At 34.6% G+C, this 17,189-nt stretch overlaps 1 long non-coding RNA gene across 1 annotated transcript; it reads left to right on the top strand.

Annotated features, from left to right (window-relative positions):
• Positions 1-901: 901 nt before the first annotated feature.
• LOC112945753 lies at positions 902-1,974 on the top strand. Its single transcript, XR_003249081.1, has 3 exons — positions 902-936; positions 1,695-1,781; positions 1,871-1,974. It is a non-coding gene; the product is annotated as an uncharacterized LOC112945753 (long non-coding RNA).
• Positions 1,975-17,189: the final 15,215 nt, after the last annotated feature.

The following is a 17,189-nucleotide window of genomic DNA, read 5'->3' as shown; positions in this document are numbered from 1 at the left end:
GCAGCTTTGCAAAACTTATTAGTAATGCCAGTTATCACTTAGTGCTGTATCTTTTTTTTATACAATTCAGAATGGCTCAGCAGTATCATTATGCTATCTTTTCTTATCTTCACCTTCTGTGAGCTCAAAATCTGAAAATGAATGTTCAAATACTCATGATTATCACACACACACACACAAAAGTAGAAGCGGCATTAATAGTTCTGTTATTTAGCGCTGGAACACATTTCTTGTAAGCGACACCTTTTCTGTGTCACCTCTGATATTTCAGGCAGTGATGCTAGAGCAAGCAGCTCTGCTGGTACATAGTCATTGGAGGGAGTTTTCACAGTCTAGTCTAATAGATTAGTATTGCAATGTGGGCGCTGCTCATGTGAAGAACTGACTCCTTTTATGATCATTTGATTAAATTAAGGATATATTATTTGTAGGTTCAGAAGTATGTTAATCTAGCCAATGATCAAAAGAAACTCCCTTGAAACATACAGAGAAGGGGTGAAAATAGATTTTTTCCTTCCATCCCATGATAACTTTTACTATTGATAAGTTTTACTATTTAATCAGTTGCAAAGCAGCTCTTCTCTTAACCATATTATTGGTGTCCTGATTAATGTCCGTTGTTATTTATATTCCATTACTTCACATTTTTCATACTTTTTGCTTTCAGTTAGAACCTTGCCCTTCTCTCTTCTTGATATTCTCCAGTTGTCTTTTTTCCCCTAGTTTCTTTCTTAAATACATTTGAGCAGAGGTGCCAGGTGATTCTTAGACTGGCTGGTGCTTTGGGCATGATGAGCTGTTTACATTGCTCTCAACAATCATAGGAACCATCTGTGACTGGTAGAGGGCAGTTTGTGACCTGGTGCTGTAGGTGTTATAAAAGTGTGATGGATGATTCAGAAAGGCAACTGTAACTGTGTCATTCTGATGTCTCAGGTAGGAGGTTTTAGATGGGATGTGAGATAAACAGGGGCTCAGTTCTGTGTTCATAAAAGCAGCATAGGTTATTTTTTTGAAATAATGTAACTTTAGGAAAAAAGATCTCTTGTCCATGATGAAAAAGCACTAAGCTGTATTAGCTGAAACGTGGAGGAAATGTTACTATTTTTTTGGCCAAACAAAAAAAATTTGAATAAGTTTATTTTTTAATGAAACCAGTTAATATATTATTTTTCTATATGAAAATATAGTCTACACTGATATAACTTCTCTTACTCAAATTACTTTTTCATCAGTTGTTTTTTAATTTTTAAAAGGATTAAATGAAAATACTGAAGTTTTTTGTTGTGGTGGGGTGTTCCCCCTCCTAGATGGACCTCTCAGACTTTCCAGACCTGTCTTTGGCAAGTCCTGTCTTTCCGTACCTGGTTCATTGGACCTGGTTCATTGTTTTGTCCCACTGAGAACTGGAAATGGATTTTGTCAATGCTGCCCATTGTGGTCACATTCTGTGGGCTGTACCCAGTGCATGAACTGGGGTCACCCTGAGCTCCTGGATGTTTTTCCCTTAGGGAGCAGCCCTGCCTCTGCTGTTCCCTGACACCAGGAAACAAAGAGTCTATAATAAATTTAATCAGATATTCTAAACAGATACTTTTTTTTTTTGACAAACTTTAATATTAATCGATCTATATATTTTTATTCTTCAAATTTGCTTTCTGTAAATATAATTACTGTTTCTCCTATTATTGTAGGAATATACTGGCTGATCAAAAGCAGAACACTGTACCAGTAGTGTAACATGATGAAGCTGATTGCTCTGAAGAATCCTGCTTTAGCTAGTACATAAAGTCTTCTTTTTTTTTAATGTCTTCAGTGCTGATATTTTTAAAGCAATATGAATATTTTTTTTTTTTTTTTGCACCTACAGTGCATGGATCACCATCTCAGCATAGAAGGGAATTAGACTCCTTATTGCTGTCAGTTGTGCCAGAAAAGATTGAGTATAAAGTAACTGTAAGATGCCACTCCTGATTTGGTAGCTTTTTATACTTTGCATATATTTTTGTATTGGTATAGAAAAACATAAAGAAAAAGCAAGGATGAAATGAGCCTGGTGTATCTAAACAACTGTAGCTGAAGCTTAGGGAAAACTTCATCTGTGGTTCTTAGAAGTCTTTTTTTAAAAAGTTTAAATCCCTATTCCCTGATCTTTTATGCACTCCACTTGAAAGACAGATTGATTTGTATTATGAAGACTGTTTGAAAGCAATATTGCAATTTCTTCCTCTCCTTATCTGAAATGGAGAATTCTTAGTTTCTTTCCCCAAGTGCAATATAAAGGACAGAGCAGAACAAGAAGTGAATCCAGTTTGCCCGTTTTATGCAATCTGTTCCTATTTTACTTTACATTGAAAGTTATGAAAGAGTTAGGGAACAGACCTATTTTTGAGAAGTAAACTCTAACTAGGTCAACAATGAAGAGTGACTTTGTGCTCTGAAGTAGCCCCTCTCACCCCAGTCACCTCGCCTTAATCTCAAAGGACTTGTTATCTTTTCCTAAACTAGCAGATGGCAATGGTGGAATTCACAGGGGAATTTCAAATCCATTCCATTATAAATATTTCCCAATAGTTCTATAACATTTTAAAACATTTTATTTACAGATCTTGTAGTAATCATAATGTTAAACCTTTTACTTTTGTTATTTTTTCCTATATTTTGATATTTCTCTTTGACCTATAGGCAGTGCTTGCTATGTGAAAAGCTGCATTCCCTGCTGACTACCCTAACAATTATAGGCTTGTTCACGTGTGTAGTGCAGTTACTGTATTATCCGTTTGGAGGATATTTAAGTTTTATGTTGATGTTAAGGCTAAGTAATATAAAATATTAAAACATGAATATTTGGTAAGGTCACTAGAATTTGCATGGAAACATTTGAAAACAAGAATATAGTGATGACATGAGTGTATATATAGGTAAAATAAGTGTATATATAAACAACATATAGATTATAATATACAAATGTATGCAACCCAAATCTGATATATCCATTTCTGGATTGTTTTTTAGTTCCTACCATAAAAATATGACCAGAAGAATTACTGGTTGTTTTTGTGAAATAATCTTCTTATCTTCAAGATCTTTGTAATGTGATGAAGATGTTAGTTTTAAATCACATCTTTCCGATGTCTCAGTTAGGTTGAGTAAGTTAGAGATATGGTCCTTTGCTCTTTTGCTAACTTAAGTTACCTAGAAGATAACTGTTTTGTAAAGTACCTATTTTGTTTTTTCTTAGTGAGGAGTAAGGTGAGACTTACCTCTCTTGAACCAAGTGTAGAGAAACTTATTTTTTTTGTGCTCCTGTAACTTTCTGGTGCATAGAGGATTAATAATGCAGTAATGGAGTGCAAGACAGAGGGGGAGGGAAAACAATTGTTTAATGTTGCAGATTTTCTTGCATTTAGCATGGTACTTGCTAATCAAACTATTAAAAAAAGTGCCTCCCATACTGTGTTTTCAGTTACAAAAGAATGATATAAAGAAGTTTGTTGACAGACACTATATTTGCTCTATAGGACTAATATCTTTTTACCCTCAGTTTAAGAAATTGCTAGTGATTCCACATTGTTTTTTACTCTGTATGAATAATAGTCAGGATCTTGCAGCAAATGGCAGTGAATTGCCAGCTCAGAGAGGGAGGAGTTGGGGGAAGAGTGGGGAGTGCTTACGTGACAAATGTGAGGGCTGCTAGTAACTGAGAAGTAAGTTGAAAGGTTGTGAAGATATGAAATTTTATTCCTGTCATATTACTTCTGCTTCTTCTGGTTCACATTAGCTTACTGCTGTCCTATACAACACTTGTAAAAACTAAGGTAGAAGATCTCAGGTGGCTGGAAGCATAATGTTGGTGACACCAACAATGGTCACACCAGTGCTTAAACAACACAACTCTTCTTTCCTGAAAGCATACTAAGTTTTTAGGGCTGAAATAAATAACCGCTATTTGAAAGGAAAAAAAAATAAAAGCGAATAATACAGCTGTATTTTTGTTCCTGACTTCTGTTTTCACTGTATTTCATCTATTCCAATTCTTGCCAGTCAAAGTTTTGCAGGCTCTTAAGCCTTTACAATCCTAATTCAGAAGTCATTTTTACTCTACAGTGCTGTGCTGTCAGCCCAGGACTTGCAGACTTTTTATATCATAGCTTTTCAAGCTGTGGCAGTCCGAGCTCTTTGGCCCTTTTCATTGTAGGTGTAGAGGCCTTGGCAGCTGAATTTCCTGCATGCTTTAAGATCACAGACACAGAAATAAGCTTCAACTCGCAGAGTATGCAAACAGAAATTGAAAAGATTATTGAAAGTGAAGTGCTCAGAAGGGAGGGAAGGACCTGGACTAGCAATAGAGGAGAGGGACCCAGAGTCTTTGCTCTAATTGTTATGTTGGATTAGGTCCCAGCAGACACCAGAAAGCTATTTCTACTTCTTGCTCAGGGTGGTAGGCTCTGGCTAGTAGTAAAAGGAGGAGAAGGAGGAATGAAAAGCCTGTTTCCCAGACTTTATACATTAAAGAGTAGGAAACTGCCAGCACAGAAAGAGACAAGGAAAGAGCTGAAAGGTGCCTGGCTTGAGTTTGGTGTCCCAGGTGCAGAGCAGCCTGTGGGTGCCTGTGCTTCTTACACAGGCAGCAAGGGCTGCCTGAACTGCAGCAGGATGCAGTGGAGATAGGAGCTCTGCAAGTCAGTGTAAGGAAAAGCCTCATTTGGTGATGCTTTTGAGTCCTCCCAAACAACTCTTGCTCTAGGAGATACAATCTAAAACTGGATTAAATGGCTTTACTTTGCAAAATGAATGTTAGTCATATTAAATGTGCAGTGAGGAAAGAATGAAGCATGGAATATTTAAAGTATTGTAAGTACATGTAGAACTTTATTTTTATTAAAAAATTAGGATTTTCTTAAATGCCTTGCTGTCAGATTGATTGTACTTCTTAATTTTGCAATATTAACTTTGAAGCAATGCTGTCCTTTTATGTAATATAGAATATATTTACAAGTTCAAGGGCATCTTTAGAAGCCAGCTAAATCATACATTGGTTGTGGAAGCTACATTAACTGCTTATGATTAATGGTGAATATATTTGATAAGTTAGAGCTAAGTTGCTGTGTTCTCATGATACTTGTTAATATTTTCCTTATGGTTTATATCTTCTTTATGGTTTTCCTTATAGTTAGACATCTATTATCATAAAGAACAAAATTCATCACATGATTTTAGTAACTCTAAGTCAGAACATAAAGGAACATTCAGCAGTTCAGACTTGTGATTCCAAACTTTTAAGAATATTCTTTTTTTTGATATTTTTATTGAAATTTGTTTGGAAACAGAAATCCTACTCTTCTGCTATCTTTGTATCTGTGTAAACTGGAAAATGTAGGTATCTTTCTAAAGCATGCTCACAAAAGAAAAAATAAAGCAGTTCAGAAAAATACCACAATGTTATTTTATCTGAATGAATTTGATCACCATTCTCATCTTACATTTGTTAAATGAAAATGTGTGAAGTGTAATGTGCAGAGCTTGAAACAAGACCATTTTATGCTTTTTGTGTGGGAAGTGGTGGTAAGCTCTCCAAACCACTGACTAATCAATCATGTATTTTATATTTCATTTTTTTCCTATTTAGTTGTGACTTTGATGGATACCATGCATTTTCACTCTTCCTCCTGCAAACTAAGTGATTGTTCATGAGAACACCTTTAAAAAGTCTAAAGCAGTCCTCCCAAAATCTCAAATCAAAATATGATTTGACTATCAAAAAGAAATAAGAAATAGTTTAAATAATGAAACAAGATTAAACATCTTTAAATGGCACTTGGAATATGAAAAGCTGTTTTAGTTGTTTAAATTATTATTGCTTTTTTGATAATTAATTTGCTTTAAATACTTCCAAAAGATACTATGTTTTGAAAATATATGTTAATGTTTCTATTTTTTCTTTTTGTTTTTTATTGAGAAATTTATTCTAGAAGTAGAAAACACTTGCATTTCTTTTAAAAGTGTAAATATTCCTACAGCTACCTAGTGACTTAAAAATAATACTTTTTAGCTAATAACTAGCTTTCGTCTATTCCTCCATGTATTTATTTTATTTATGTTGTTTCAAAACATATATCTGCATAGGAGAGTGGTTGATAATTTGAAACAAATTTCCTCCCTTCAGGGTTAGATTCTCAAGTTTAGCACAATACCTAATGCAGTAGCACTGGGCCTTCAGTGAGGTCTTAAAATAACAATTTTTTTCCTGCTGCTCTTTAGCATTGTTACAACAACACTAACCTATGCAGCCTAAGCTATCCCTCCCTTCAATTTTAAGTTCTCTGGTCAGCTGCTGTTGTGCCTGTGCAGAGGTCCAGATTTCCCAGCTCAATTACCACTGTCTAGCTTGCCTGTAGACATTGCAGGGGTGCAAAAGCTCTTCATTCCTTTAGCAAGATATGTTGAAAGAACAGACCTCAGATGTTTCCAGATTTTCTGTTAAAAGAATCCAACTTTGATAAACTATTCTTGAGGATGTAAATAGTGTTACTGTGTAACCTTTCCAATCAATCAATGGAGCTAACAAGTCAGTAGGCAGGTCATCTAGACATTAGAATTTTATATTAAGTATTTTGACAGTGAGCTTTTTTTCGCGCATATACTAAGATGAAGAGTGCATAATAATGACAGGATGATGGTAATTGTCTCAATTTTATAGTTAGTCACCCACATTCAGCATACAAAAATAATCTGAGACTGTGGGGTTCACTAGCAAAACTGCTGTTTGGTATTAGCTTTAGCTTCACAGGGAAGGATATTTACTGAATTAAACTGTATTTGGGTGTTTGCCCAAATTGGTATTTGCCCAGTTACCATGCTTTGGATCTCTAGGGCATTAGGTGTGGGATATTTGAAAATGAAATTGGTAGTGAAGCAAGCATTCTAATTATTACTGATTTCTCTTATCTTAAGGATAAAATATCTTTTTATTTACATAAATGCATTGCTTCTATTTCTTTGTGGTTGTTTTAGCTTCTTATCAGGAAAACCTTTAGAAAGAAAAAAGAATATAAAGGCACATTAAATGACTGATGAAACACATACGCAGAGTGTCTATACTTTAGACAGATAATAAAACCCCTACCATTGATAAAGGGGATGAAAAAACGAAATAGCTTTGTTGGTTGCTTTCTACCTTAAGTTTTTCACAGACTCAACATAGCAATTCTCATGAGAAAACAGATTGGGGGGGGGGGGGAAGCTCTAGTATTTGATTATGAAAAAGTAAATTGCATCTTTATTTCTCTAAAGAACATTTTGTTGGACATGAATGATGAAATGTCTAAAGACAGCTATCAAGAAACATTGGATTTAGGTACTGAAATGGTATAAAAATCTCTCTGACCACTCTGTATATTTTAGCTCTTTACTTGGAACTGCAGCATGGCAGTTAATGCAGCTTTGTCCCAGGATAAAATATCACTGTTGTCCTTAGAAAAACTCCTGACAGATGAAAGCTTTACTCTGAATTAGATTTGTAAATGCACACACCCACTCACAGGTAATTTTATCAATTTCCCTGTCTCATGGATCATGTTTAAGGGTAGAACTATGAATACTTTAATTCTGTCAGTAAACTATTGCTCTTGGGAATAGTCCAGTTGAGATCAACAGATGATCAGCAGCTCAGTAATATATTTTGTGGCATAGGAGCTCAGAGTTTACACACAAACAAAAAGGAATGTTTACCCACTTTTGTTGCTCTGTAATATCAGCAGGTTCGTAACTATGCTTGACATGAGCCCTTATATCATGCGTTTTGTCACCAGCCCTTGTTTGTCTCCTGACACAACCATGTTGGCTTTTATCCATGTCTTAAGAAAAAAAGCCTATTTTTGAGCTTACACAGCTTTTTTAAAGGACATACTCCACATTCAAGAACAACATTTCAGAGCTTACAGGCCTGATCAATATCTTGTTTATCTACTCTTTTAGGGCCCCTTAATTTTTCTTGCCTAACTTTGACAACAAGAATGACAAATGTCAGTTGTGAACGGTGCTAGAAATGCAACACTTGATCCCTCTTCCCACTCACACTTATTCAGAAGTTCTTCAAACTTCTGATGTTTCAAACTACTGTCCTTTAACATGCTTTCTCTTTTCCATTTTTTAAGGTTAAATCAAAAAAAAAAAAGATGTCAGAGAACTAATACATTGGTGTTTACTTGGAACACAAGATAAAGAAGAATGATGTGTTAGATTAAAAGATAATTATCTCAATTTGTCTTAAATACAGAGGTTATAGTTCCTATTCAAATTCTTTAACTAGAGCAATTGTCTAAAATTCACTCTTTCCCACATGTGGAACAATGTCTGTATCTGTAAATATAATGGCATTGACATCACCAAGTTTCTTAAAAGAAAATTAAAATTCAATTTATGGTTCTAAGTATCTTTACATTTGTTTGCATGTTTTATTTATTTCTGTTTTCTAAATAATGGCAAAATGACGAGAAGTAAGGAAGAAGAAAAACTTTAAAAAAGTTACTAGAAGAGAAGAGTCTCGTTATCATGCTGAGGGTATTACCACAAGATTTAGAGGGAAATCAATGAACACGATGAGAACAAAAGTGCCCATAGAGGCTTTTAATGTCTATGCCTAAAACAACAGTGGTGCTGCATGCCAGAATGCCAAGCTGCATCGTGAGCGAGCACGTTTTCAAACAGGTTTTCAGCATCCTTCTCCTCACTTGTCCAGCTTTGTTTGTAGTTAAAGCAATTCAGTCTCTCCTCTTTGCACTATCAAATGTGTTAAGTTTCAAACATTGCTTTTCATTATAAGTCTAATAGCTGAACAGCAGTCAGTGTGTGATCTGCCCTTAAAAAAGATGGGGAGAGATTTATATTAACTTTAGCTTTGCTGCACTTTGTAAAAGCAAATTACTATAGCTCCTATTTTTATAGTAGGCCTGTTAATTTTGTTTGATGACAGGTTTACTTTGAGTTGTTGAATATAATTAGAAAAACAAAGTTGCAAAATCTAATAAGAAGCAGGTAGTAGCTCATGTTTGATCAGTTTTATATTTAAAAACTTGAATTACTGAACATCTTTGGCTTTACAAGTGACAAGGTTATATTTTATTATAGATGTAATCATAATTAACCAACCTCCTACACCTTTTTCAATGAATAAAAAATTACCATTTATTATAGCATTATAAAATATCCTATTCAAAAGCAGAAAAAGGCAAATATAAGAAGTATAATTTGTGTCTTCTTGAAAATGAAAGATAAATAGAATCAATAAATGAGTTACTGCAATGAGCTCATTGCTTATTAAACCTAAAACAGAAGGTAAGTTTTTTTTTCTTTTTTAAAAAGAGTAAAACAGAATGACATGCCACTTCAAATGAGTGTCTGTGAAATCAAAAAAGCAAATAGAAACGTTTTTTTGATTGTGCTTGACTCTTTTGTGGACACATAGAGCAAAGTGTCTTTACTTACTGCAGTCAATTGTATAAAGCATAATTTCAAATTCAAATACTTTTTTTTTAATTACAGTTATTTTAAAAAGTCAGTTGCAACAACTTTTTAAGTCTATCTTCATGTCTAATTAAAATTTGTTAAATAAAGTAACTGGTTTGGTTTTTTTAATCAGATCATATAGGAACCATATTTTATTATTTTCATCTGTTGATCCTGAAGGCAATACACACCAATGAGATACTGTTAGTTTCTTAAGTTATTGAAATACATACAAAGCAATGACAATAATGATTTCACCTGCTGAATTTTTTTGGTATTGACAGACCTTTGTAATCTCATATATACTCAAAATTCAAGCAAATTCAAAAAATAATAACATGTATGGAGTACAAGCAGGAATACTTAGAAGAAACTGAAATCTGTTATTTATGATTCTATTATGAAAGATTTTCACTTTAAACAGGATCTTTTTCTTGTTGGGCTGCAATGTAAATCACTAGAGCACCTCTGTGGCTCTCATGCTGTTAAGTATGAGAGCAACATCAAAACCTCTGTTTTTGTGTCTTGCAGCAAACCCTTACTGCATGCCTAGCAATGGGCCAAGGAAAAGGTTAATGCTGAATTCTTCTTTTACTGATTGTGATTTCTTGTATCCTAGGTTATACATGTAGGTATGTGCACTTGAGAGTAAAAATGTTACATAGCATCAGCAAAAATGCTGTCCTGCTGGAGTTAAAAAAAAAAACACATTGATTACATTTTTGGGTGTAGCTTAAACAAAGTTCTAATTAACTTAATCTGTCATCTGTGGGTTGCACACAGTACTGAAGAGTGTGACCACATCAGGATGGAAGATAACAAAAACACCACTGATCGACCTAAGAACATCACTAAGACCCAGAAATGATATGCTTACCTTAGGTTCTAATCAAATAGCATAAATCTACAAAATGCAAAATCAATTACCAGCAAAATTATTGTAGGTTTCTGCAATTTATTAGCTGGGTGCAAACACAATATTAGGAAGGAAAACACTTTTTGGTTTTAAAATGATATTCATTATATCTAATGTGCTCACAGTTTCTAAGAAATAACTTAAATTGCTTTGCTTTAACTTTTTATGAATTTTTATTTTCTTCTCAGAAATAATAAGTTTTTAAAACATACTATTACTTTTTTTTTCCTGAAATAATATATTTCTTTAGTGTTAAGATAAACTCAGAGCAGTATGTTGTAAATTCAAGGACACTTGTTTCCCAGAGTAACAATCAATATTCTTACAAAAAGCGAGGCAAATCTTGTAAGCCTACTAGTTGATATTAATATGATCTCACCCCTGGAGGAATGATAGTGTGGAAACCCTTTATATTTATAAGATATTTATGTTACAGAACAGTCCTGACTTGAAATGCAAATAAGAGCCCCTGTTCAGGATACTTCAAAGAGAAGGCTGCATAAGAGACGATCAGAATCCATAAAGTGTGGTAGAAGTAGGCTTCTTCCTTCTTTTACAGAAATGAAGTATCAGTTCCAACCATTAAAAAATTCATAATGGCATTAATTTATATTACTTTTATCAGAACTTTAAGGCCTTCAAACTTGAAGTGAAACATGGATGATGGGGAAATATTTTATGGAAAATGTTGATTATTTCAGCATAAGTCAAATTTCCTTCATTATTTCTTAAATCATTGAGCTGTGCAAAAATGTTCTGATTAAATGAATTTCATGATAAAGTGTTTGCTTGATTCCTGAATTAAAAATTAAAAATTTAAAATTAAAAATATCTTATATTTAAAAATATCTTAATTTCTCCCTTCCCTCCCTTCCTTTTTTTTTTTTTTTTTTTCCCCTGAATATTAGGCAGAATTATCTCAGTCTACTTAGGCTTTTTGGCTTTTTGATCTCTGAAAAGCTTGCCACAGAGCTGAGAACACTAGATATTATGATACATTTGATGAGAGGTTGACAGGTCAAGCCATGATATTTAGGGCCAAGAATTCTAACTTATGTTAATATGGACTTGAGCACAAATAATGCCTTGTCATATCTTTAATAAGAATCTCTGAAAAACTCAGAAAATTACATGATGCACAGTATGGCAATTTATTGCAGTTGATTATATGAATATAGCTTTTATAGTATATGAATATAGCTTTTGCTAATATCTGACTATTAAAACATCAAGTGATTATGAAGTGAAACTTATTTTTAAAGAACTATTAATTTAGAAATCTTACATTGAAAAGTGAAAGAAAAAGATTGTGTAGTAGAATACTGAAGCTTGGACTTATTCAAAACAGAATCTCATAATTGTTGGCCTTTGATTAAAGTGAGGAAAGAGAGAAAGAAATTTCTTAAAAGGTCAAGAAAAGGAAGAGTTCATACTTTCAAATATTCCAGGAATTTCAGGGCACAAAGACAAAAGTGGTACAACTCTTAATTTTAGGAAAATGCCAGGCTACTGTATATACATTATTCATGCACTGAAACTGTTAACGAGATAGCACATCATGATACTAAGCTAGTAAGAAGAGGATGGAAACACATTTAAAGCTGAGGTAAGACTTCAGATGAAGACTTTCAATGATGTTGGGAGAGAGTGATTGTAAATTTCCTGAAATATAAATGCAACTGTCTTTGCTCTCATTCTCAACTTTTTGACAATCAGACCTTGAGTTTCTCGTCTGTTTTTCAGCCTACTCCTTCTAGACCATCTTAATTTTCCCAGGGCTGTGCAGAAATGTCTTGAACCATGTACCCCTCAGCCACCACTGAGCATTTTTGTTTTCTGCAACTGTTGCTGCTGTTGGTTACTGAGAGCCTTTCCTTTAGTCTAGCCTGCAGCTCTTTCCTCCAGCTGCTGGTGCTCAGTATCTCCAGCTGCTGCAACAGAGTGGGCTCCTTTCCTCTAGTTTCTGACCTGATCAGAGTGATGCTGGAGGGACAGCACTGCTTTTTATAGTCTATGAAAATATCAGTATGTTCCACACAATTAACTGCTTTATTTGCATATGAAAGTCAAAGATAAAGCTCACTTTTTCTGTGTATGTGAATAAGATATTTTAGGCCTTACTAAGTTTAGAGCAACTCTCAAAGACGTGATGTTTCTCAAAAGCACTCCACAGAGAGAGATAAAGAAAAGATTGTAATTCAAGGAATAATTGTTTATTAAATGTGTTCCCTTCTCCATTGTCTTTGATTTGTCCCCTTGCTTTAATAATCAAATAATCATTGCTAATAGCTCTGTTTTTTTTTTTTTTGTTTGTTTGTTTTTTTTATGTCACTTTGAACTGTGGTATCCTTTGAGGCATGGCAAATAAGTGTCTGAGGAAAGGAAATTTGTAAGGATGGGGACTCATATCAAGCCAAACTCTCTCAGGCTTGCTCAAGAGGATACTGGAGCTGCAAGAGCCATTACTGTGACCACAGGCACTGTCAGGGACAAGTAGTTCCTCTTGCCTATCCCCTCAGTGCTTGCAATGAAAGCGACCTTTCATACTTTCCACTCCCATGAAGAAAAGTACAGCTGCTTCTGTGTAAATTGCCTGACCACAGCTTCATGACTGCTGCAGCCGAATTTGCTCTATTTACTCAGTGTCAGTTGTCAGTTGCCTTCTACCCTCACTTCAATCTCTTAACACCTCTAACCCCCTCTCTGTAGTGCGTGCAGATGGCAGGGTTGGAAATACCTTGCAGACACTAACAGAACAGCTGAGTTGTAAACAGAATCATGAAGCAGAAGAACTCAGGTGGACTGATGTCGTACACACACACCACCACACGTTTTATCCTCTGATGCTCCTCGGTTTCACAGCAAACCTGTGCTCTTAAACCAGAAAAGGGCATTCAGATCTTTCCAAGTTTTAGTGCAAAAAGTTTCAAATGCAAGAATATTCAGATGAGCATTCTGTAACATGATCCATTTCCTAGTTACAGCGTTTGCCACATCAATTTAGATATATTGCATAAATGCAGTTATGATGTATTACTGCATCCTATTACATTATTTGAAAAAGAAACCTCACATTTCCTCAAATTCCTTGACTACCAAAAGGAGTACTGCTTAATTTTAAAAATCTGAAAATCTCTTCTAAAAGAAGTTAAAAGTCTATGTTAGGCCAATGACAAGAAAAACATATAGTATCTGTGTATGAGTGAAGTCAGATATTTATAATTGGCACACATCAAGTTCATTGTTGAAGTCAACTTCAGCTAAAATCTAGGTCTATATATATTTTTCATGAATGCTTTGCCCAGTGTTGAGGTAATAAATTATTCATTCTCTTTGAACTTCCCATAGAAAGGGTGCTAAGAGGCAGTTGTTGTCTACAAAATGGCACTGCTTTACCATTGACAGAGCTGCTCTAAACTCAGGTTCAAAACATTTTAAGGTCTTTGAGGTTTTGTAGAATATTCAAAAGAAGGGAAATAAGCAGATGGTTATGCTACCAAATACGGTGTGTAGTAGCATGACCCAATGACAGAAAAAAAAGACACCTACCCATTCAGATTTCAATTTACTTTCTATGCTCAAAAACAATTAGATTTTTTAAAATTTTGAGATTTCTTGATCTAAGGAATACAATCGTTCAATCAACATGGAATTTTTTAGTTATACAGCAATAAATAGTGAAAAAAAGTGATGGTGTGGAAGCAAAGCTTAGAGGAATGTAAAAACAGTGTCAGAAAGAATGAGGACAGATATGTGCTCAGTGAAAGTCACGTAGTGGAAGTACTCTGATCAAAGTGTTTTCAGCATCTGCTGTAGCACACTTCATGTTCTACAGTAATCCACTGAGGATGATAGGAGGAGACAGATTAAAGATTGGTGGGACATCACAGAAAGAAAAAAAATTATTTGTTCTATATTTTTTCTATGAAAAAAAAAACAGGAGAATGATAAAGCTTGAAAAAAAAACACATTCAAAAAGAGTAGGAAGGTAACTGGTAAGTAGAGAAGTGAATATAAGGACAAAAAAAGGTATCCGTAGAGTTTTTTCTCACATAGGTATTTTTTCCTTGTGCTTTTTGAAATATATCTCCCTGTGGAAATCTTCCACTTTTTGAGCAAGTGGCACTTCTCTTCATACACAGTGAAGTCCTCCCTCTTTGTTCTATGGTTCTATTTTGATCGCGCAGTGCAGCTTAAATATAGGCATTATGGTCAAAGAGATTCATTTCAAGCTCTTATAATTGAGGCTTACGGGCTGACAAGGAGCCACATACGATCTGTACAATCTGAGAGACTTTTGAATCTGGAAAAGCTATAATACTGCATAGACTATGTATACATTTATCATCTTTTTTCTGTGTTGAAAGGTGTGATGGTTTATAGCAGAGAGCCAGTTAACACCCAGCTGACATGAATACCCAACTGGAGGAAAAATACAGGAGAAAAAAAATCTAATTTTAAGTATCTGGTATAATACTAATGTATGCTAGTGTATCTGTTAATACAGGATTTTCATTACTTGTAACAGGCTTTGCACTAAGTTTGCAAGGCCTCAGAACTAAGGTTTGATGAGTTTATCTTGTCTTTACTTTTCTTTACCTGCTTGCAGCTTTAAGTGGTTTAGCTACAATAGGCTTTTTTTTCCTTTTGACCAGATGGTTTTCAGTAATTTGTTTTAATTTTGTTTATCTTTGCATGATACCACCAAAGTTATACGACTCTAACACAACAAAGGAGTGTAAAGGAATGCAGGCCTGGTCTGATAACAGAAACCTAGAGAAGAGGAGATACGGGATGCAGCAGAGAGGAGCTCAGGACTGGGATGATAAGAGATGGGGCACAGGCTGGCACTGGAGACCCCTGGGCTACAAATAACTCACCCATGACCAGTTAAAGAAATGCAGATCTGGAACTGGGGTAAATCTAGTTTGAGAAGTAACAAAAAGAACAAAATATTTAACATCACTACAGTCACCAGAACTGATAGTAGAAGACTGAGTGTCATGTGCGAATTTTGTAGGAAGCAAATGTATTCTTAAATGAATAGCAAGTCTTTTAAAGTGTTGAGGGAAAGAGACAAACTCAAACAAACTCAACTGTAGGCTTTGTGAATATGAAGAGTGGACAAAAGGGAAGACAAGGGTGAAAGATGAATTTTTTTTTTTTTTTTTTAATACAGTAGGAAGGGTCATGCTATTATTCTAAAATGAAACATAATGAGACTCTTGACTGGTCAATGTATATAAAGATTTCCATGATTTTTTCACTTTCCCATCTTTGACATCTAATTCTGCAGAGTGAAAATACAGAGCTTGGCCTATCGTTACAGAGAGAAAAGAAAGAATATAAAGACGTTTTGCAGGGAGTCATGCACCAGAATCAAACTCTCTCTCAGAAGAGCAGGACAAAGCTGAGCAATCACCTAGCAAACAGCAGGCACAGAGGGAAGAAGAGATGCTGCAGCAACAGCCTGGAGCACTGCTAATCTGGGAGGAAGGGAAACGTAGAATAAAGAAGATGAGTGGGCATGTGAAGGGCATGTGGAGGATAACAGATAACATGGCTTTGGATACAGCTTGCAAATAGAAATGGTGGCAGGCTTCAGAGTCCAAGAATGGCTCACAGTGTAGATGATTTCGAACCAATGGAATTATCCGGGGTTCTCCCAGCTCACTCTTCAAATTGTAAGAGGATGGAAATGAGAATAAAGCAGTCACAAATGGTATTCTATGGACAACAAAGTTTAGCATGGAACTGGCCAGCTGGCTCTTGTGAGGTCTGGTGTCTTTATAAAAGGTTTCTTTATACAAGGATTGCAGGGTGTCTTATAGCCAGCTGGAACGCCCTTCTTTTGGTAGCAATGAAAAACAGTGACATGAGAGCAGCATGGAAACTCAAAGGAAAATAAAAAAAAATAATAAATAAAGCTGAGCTGGACAGTGGATGTTCTGTATTGAGATTGGATTTATCTCTTTTGCAAACATTTATAAATATAAAAGTGTCTAAATTAAGTTAAATTTCTATTTTCATCTAATTGGATTCTTTTGTAAGGCATTAGCTATGCAATATGTCTATATTTAGATATACTGTATACATTTATGTACATAGATATACAACTGCTATATACACAAACTGGATTTATATGTATCTGTTGGGTTTCTGTATTCATTTTCTTCAAATGTCTGTTGGAAAGGCTGAAAACTGCAATGGAGATCTGCAGGAAAGCAGAGAATCAGAACACTGTCAGAAATAAGGTGTGCTATATCTGTATAATATTCTTTATTTAATTTTCCTTTTTTTTTTTTTTCTCACTCCAATGTTTTGCTGTGGCCAGGTTACTTATTTTGATTCAATATATATAAAAATACCAAAATTGTCAAAGATTAGATACTACAACATATATCTGAGGGACATCTTCATTTTATTGGGAAGTGCAGTACAACACGGGTAAGGAAATTAAATTATGCTATAGAAATATAGAAATATTTCTGTGATTTTTCTCTTTACCTAAGCTGCAGAAAGAATAACTACCACATTTTTTTTTGTTAAGTTTTATAAGCATTTCATTAAGATAAAGATTTAGTTTACTTGTACAGTGACTCTGTTGAAAAGAGTTGGGAGACTTTATATATATATATATGTATATATATTTATACATAAAATAAATTAAGCATGCCTCAAAGAACTTGGAACTGCCATGGAATAGCCCACATCTGTTCTAGTGAACTATTTTTTTACTTTTAGAATATCATGGCTAAGTAAGAGT

Source organism: Nothoprocta perdicaria, unplaced genomic scaffold, assembly GCF_003342845.1.
Source record: "Nothoprocta perdicaria isolate Ctin4 unplaced genomic scaffold, notPer1 scaffold_2, whole genome shotgun sequence".
Taxonomy (NCBI): Eukaryota; Metazoa; Chordata; class Aves; order Tinamiformes; family Tinamidae; genus Nothoprocta; species Nothoprocta perdicaria.
This window is presented reverse-complemented; position numbering and strand designations above follow the sequence as displayed.